Raw genomic sequence first — 6,000 nt, forward strand, 5'->3', positions numbered from 1 at the left:
AGAAGAGGCATCCTGTTTTCCCTGCAAAAATCCTTTGTGTGGCACCAAGGCAAAGAGAAACATAGCAAATATTGCTGTGCAAATTAATTATTCCTCTAGGGATTTTTTTTTTTCCTCTTAAGACATTTTGGCACTAGATCTCTCTTTAAGGATGGTTCAGGAGAGTAAAGGTGGATCTCCAAGAGCCTTCAAGGGACTCTGAGTTGCTTTTATTTTACAGAACTGATTCAATGCAATACACAGGCATGCAAAATCAGTGAAATGCTGAATGTTGCACCATTATTTCATTCTCTTATTTGAGTGCACAGTAATAAGGACGTCATATACGAATACAGTCATTTCAATGAAAATAGAAAGAACATGAGAAATCAAAGAACATTTTAAAGTGTAAATACACAGCTGTAGAATCATTAAAGGGATACAAACATTGAAAAAAGAGAAGTTTATGAACACCATGTTTAATGGGAGCGGGCTGGGAAAGAGTTTAGCTGTCCTTCTAGAAAACAAAAATTAATTTGCTTTGGCCAAATTAAAATTAATTAAAATTATGCAATGTTGCCCTTGTGTTAATTTTAACGGTGAGGTTGTTGTGATTTAAGGCTACAATTAGTTCTAGTGTTTGAAAGAGAAGCACTGTAATCGAGACAGGACATTTTAATAATCCTGGTTATAAACATTTAATACATCATCTTTAGGGACTCACAAACACATTGTAATTAACTTTTACAACTGAAATAAATCAGATTGCATTAGCATATTGCAAAGGAAAAAATCATTTGCATGATTGAAAACAGCTTCGGAAAATTATGTATAACAGGCTTCATGTAAACATCAATGCAAGCCAGTCTCAAACTTTTACCAGGATTTTTTTTTAGGTTATTTTTAGAACACTTAAAAAAAACCACTCACATTTCTCTTTCCCCTGTTAAACCTCTCCCTGCTTCAGGAATGTCACTCACTCTATCTTGTATTTTTTCAAACCAGTAATAAATGTGTACATGACCAAGGTCAACGAATAGCATAAAACACAAGATTAAGGTCCTGATCCTGCAAGCACTTAAGATGTGAGTAACTTTGCTCGTGTAAAAGCTCCATTGACTGCATTGGGTCTGTTGATATGCATAAAGTTATGCTTAAGAGTCTTCAGGGGTATGGCCCTAATCATTCATCTCTGTTCTTCACCAAAGGAATCACAAACAAAATATACTGGAAAGACCATAAACAGGATTTGAATTGCAAAATCACTGAAAGAAATGAAGAAAATCTGAAAACAACAAAAGGCCAAGTAGGAAACTGGTTTTAGCTTATTTCGTTTATTGAAGCTGAGAAAGAAATGACTGACTTTTTCCCTGACATCCAGATCCACCTGCTTTGAGGAAGCTTAGATACAGATCTGGGCTGTGATCATGTGGAAATTCATGCTTACAGTCATCATTCTAACCCTGAACATTAATCTAGATAAGAAATGCATTACTGAGTTTAGGAATTCCAACAACAAAATTCAAAATTTTGGGGAAGTTCTGTATGGGATTTCCTGGCTTGAGACCTATGTTAGTTAACACAGGATCAAAGCAGCTTCTTAAAAAAGAACACAAAAAAACAACAAAAAACCCTCTCATATAAGTCGATAAAATTGGAGCTCCACTGCATGAATTTAAGTTTTCTTCTTGAGAGTGCTCTGAAGTTTGATCTAAGCTTGTGCTGAGTACTTAAGATATATGAGTGGTAGCCAGGTCTGAACTTGAGAGCTGGTTTAAACGCATGCTTAACTGAAAGTGTGGCCATGTCCTGGGATTATGGCGTACAAGTGCTGTTGGTCATCCTAACACATGCCCATAAGGCAAGAATAGACGCAGAGAAAAGAAGAAAGGAGAAATGTGAAACCTCAGTGGAAAATGAAGACTTTAAATGCCAAAAAAAAAAAAAGAGAGAGAGAGAAAGAGAGAGAGAGAGAAATCATAGATGAGGATTCTGAGGTGAGAGAACAGGAGGAAGAGGCTCCTGCGAAAAAAGCTTCTGATTAAGCCATAAAGAATAAAGAGCTGGAGGGAGAGTTTACAAAATCATGTGAGGAAAGAGATGGGTTTCAAGCTCTCAAGAACATGGAAAGGCCTGTACAGACAATTTCTGTGTCTTCATCTCTGCATTATTTGGAGTTCAGTCCTTACAGGATGAGTGTTGCATTTTCTGTTTCATTGAGCAAGGTCTGAATTTCATTTTCTTTGGCTTAAGTGTTTGGTCATCTCTCAACACTTTGCTTAGTGCTCATTTCAGTTTTTTCACATGGAACTTGGATTTTATGGAGCTATTTGAGGAATGAAGAGATGAAAGGAGATGAACCAAACTTTTCTTTTTTTTGCCCCAAAGACTAGGGGGAGGATGCTTTTTCTCCTGAGGCCATAGTGTATTGATTCAAAGGAGCAGTAAGTTAATTAACACGAGTAGTGAAGCCTCCTGCATAATTAACAAGACATTTACCTAAAATCAATAATCTAATTGCCACACCTACCGTACATGGGGGACAGTGTTTATCCTATTGAGAAAGACTCATTTATATCTGCGTGTTAACACGGTGATTCGTGGTTTATTTAAGAGCCTAACCTGATCTGTAAAGTGATAATTTATTGAACGATCAATTAAACTTTTTAACCTTGCAAATATAAACAGGTAATGAATAGCCACAAACCTATTTCCATATGAAAGTTCACACATCACAGGGATTTTCATGCAGTTCAGATTATTTTTCATCAGTCCACTCTGAGATGTAGTGGAGAGCAATGAGAGAGGAATAATTTCTCTTTGAGAGGTGTTCAGCAGCCCTCCTGGATTTCGCTTCTGAGCTTATATTCCTGAATTTCAGGCTGGCATTGAAGTACTCTGCAGGCCTCCTTTTCCCTGATGGTTGAAAAGTAAGACCTGGGGAATGAGGAGGCTCCTTTTCTGGGGAAAACAAATTGTGTCATGAAGGAGAGACAAGTTCCAGACCTCCAGGAGACCTAGAGCTGGCCAGAGATGGGACAATCCAAAGCAACTACAGGGCTGCTCTAATTGTAGGGAAAGGTCAGCCTGGAAGGCCAGTACATCCTAGCTCCTCCTCTGTCATGTGGTTTTTGTCTCACCGCCCTGTGATAAAGAAGGAGGAAGGAAGGAAAGTAAGAGTAGGTGGATGTGAACTTACGCTATCAGAGCATTGCCTTGCTTTGAGGATGACAGATGTCATCCCTATCAGAAAGGTTTGGTCCACTGAAAGCTGCTAAAATCTGGAGCCTGAACTTGTTTAGACTCCTTTAAAAAGTTCTATCTTTCATCTTGCAAGTGCAAAATTGGACTTGAAGATATCCCAAGAACTAATTTTCTCCTGAGCTTTCAAGGATATGTCCCAGCTTGCGTTAGAATGGCGTGGGGCCCAGCACTGAGGTGTCAGATTGTTCTAAACCATGTCTTTAATTTTGGCATGTCTACATTTTCCAGTCTCACCCAGAATTTTGATGGTGCAGAGAAAGAGAAGACAAAATAAAATATGAACGTAATGGCTTTTGAACCTAGTCTCCAGAAAGCTGAGATTCACAACTATACTGAAACTAACAGAAATTGCTGTTTTTCTAGACAGGGGTTCTGGATTTGGTTTGAGGCAATTTTTTTTTTTTTTATGCTACCTTGCAAGAGCCAAACCGGCTCTTCTGTCTGTGCCAGGAAGTCATTGGGACAATTCAACCCACCAGTAACATAAGAGTGATTGAAAATCCATTGCACCTAATAATGCTCGCTGAAGAGTATATAAAAGTATGTAAATTGAAAAATAAATCTGTCTTTCAATTCTTGGAGCCTTGTGGTGTTTACAGGCACTGCTGTGAAAGAGAGATTTGAACCTGTCAGACACCATGAGTTTTCCTATCCTTAGCAGTACCTTAAAACGATGGACCATGGCTTAGCAGAAGTGTTAGAGGTACCAGCTCTCAAACTCCAAGGTCATGTGTGAAAACAAAAATGAATAAACATAACTAAACTAAAATGCCTTCAACTTCCCTGTCTGTAACCAGGCTTTGGCAATGAAACTTTTTACTTCAATACATTTTAATAAAATTGGGACTAATGGAGTCAATGAAATTTGTCACAGGAGGGAGGAGAGCAATTTGACGATGCCTGTGGTAGATGGGGATCGCTGTGTCCACTGTGCTCAGCATTTCAATGTATCTGCTCGCATTCTTTTTTTAACATTCAGACATTAGGAACAGACCAGAGCAGCAGTAATTCCTGTGGTCGAGTGTGGGAGGAGCGCTCTGCACCGCTCAAGTCCTGCCGTGCCAGGTGAGCAAGGCCCAGGCAACTCCCGTACCTTCCTATCACTCTCTTATAGATCTTCCTCCCTAGAGACAGTGCAGGGTGTGACATTCGCTTCCCCTTGGGGTTCTCTTACTGTCTGTCCTCCAAGCCCTCATTTAATTTTGTTGGCAATTTTGACTTTTCAGTCTGACAGCACCCCATCTCTGATGCCTTAGCTGGACTTTGAGTTTTTGGGCATTAATAAAATAATTTCGGAATTAGGAGGGGAAAAGCAATGAAGGCTGGATGATTTAGATACATATAAAAATAGTTTCTGGTATTATTAGACTTGCTACCTAAACTGAGATAACAATGAAGTGTGCAATATAATGTTCTTAAAACTGATTTTTCAGTGAGATGGTCTCTGTCTTAAAAAAAAAAAAAAAAAAAACTTTTCTGCAGCAATTCTGTGGTACTTTTAAAGTATTTTGTTTCTTCTTTTGCTTCTCTTTTAAATACATAGAACTTTAGTTTGGAATTTAAAAATGGAGAATAACTGTTTAAAGGATCTGAACTTTTTGTTGATTTTCCATCGATTTTCAATTGTGGCTATTTTACCTCTCTTACTGCTATCAGTGAGTTTGTTTTCTGTCTGCCCTTAATGTTGTATACTGAATAGAAAGTTCTTATGGTCTGTAGCCCATTTTCTCACTCAGGCAGTTGGCTTGTAGCTGAGAGGCTGTCTTTGATAAAAAGTGACACCTTGGAATACCAGTGGAATTCAACGATACAGGTAGCCATGATGTAGCAACAGGGAGTGTATAAGTAGAGTAGTCATCGTAAATGGCTGAAGCGTAAGCCCAGAATCCAGGACATTTTTCCCCATAGCTCAGCCTCAGAGTTGTGTGATTCTGGGCTTGTACTTTCAGCCAGATTTGCTGGAGCATTCATGAATTTTTAATTCCTCAGTTTGAGAAAGTCCCACAAAAGATTATGGTGGAAACAAGCACGCCAGGAAACAAAAACTGGAATGCATTGGAAAGATTGTGTTTCTTTTCCCTACTCCTGAAGTACCTCAGTTGCCACATCTGTACATTGGGAGATCGCAGTACTGTTCATCAGCTATGTGCAGCATGCAGCTGTAAATTATGGACCAATCTGTTCAGAAATGCTCTGAGCCTTCCCCTTGCCCCCCCCAAACTGGGATAAACATATCTCGTTAGGTCAGGCTCTTCTTCTGAGGAGCTGAAAGCAACAGGACTTTTGGGGGTTTTATTGTCTGGGCACCACCAAGATGATGTAGCAATTTTTTGGCTGGACTCAGGTTTAAGCATGGTTGTGACTAACCATGCTATCTCGTGGTAATTTCTGTGGGATAACACTGGGACTGGGATCAACTTGCACTTTCAGTGGGGGTTTTACCTGAGTTTGATGAAGTCACATGATGAGAGATGTGGCACTGGAAACCCTTGGAAGGGGCTCTATGTTGCCATGTTTTCAGTATTACTGTGTGAACACTGCAAGACCATAATGCAAGGAAAAGGTCTGGATTGTCTTATCTGGGGGGCTGGGAGGGGCTGCTACATAAGTGTCATGTAATTATATGCAATTATATCCCCCTTGTATTATCAATGATATATGCTCTTTCTAATGATCTACATATTATCAGTGTTTCCTCTTAGCTGCCTCATATGTTTACGCTGTGCTTTATCTTTAACCCCTTGTGGATTCCTCTCC

This window comes from Apteryx mantelli, chromosome 15, assembly GCF_036417845.1.
Source record: "Apteryx mantelli isolate bAptMan1 chromosome 15, bAptMan1.hap1, whole genome shotgun sequence".
Lineage (NCBI taxonomy): Eukaryota > Metazoa > Chordata > Aves > Apterygiformes > Apterygidae > Apteryx > Apteryx mantelli.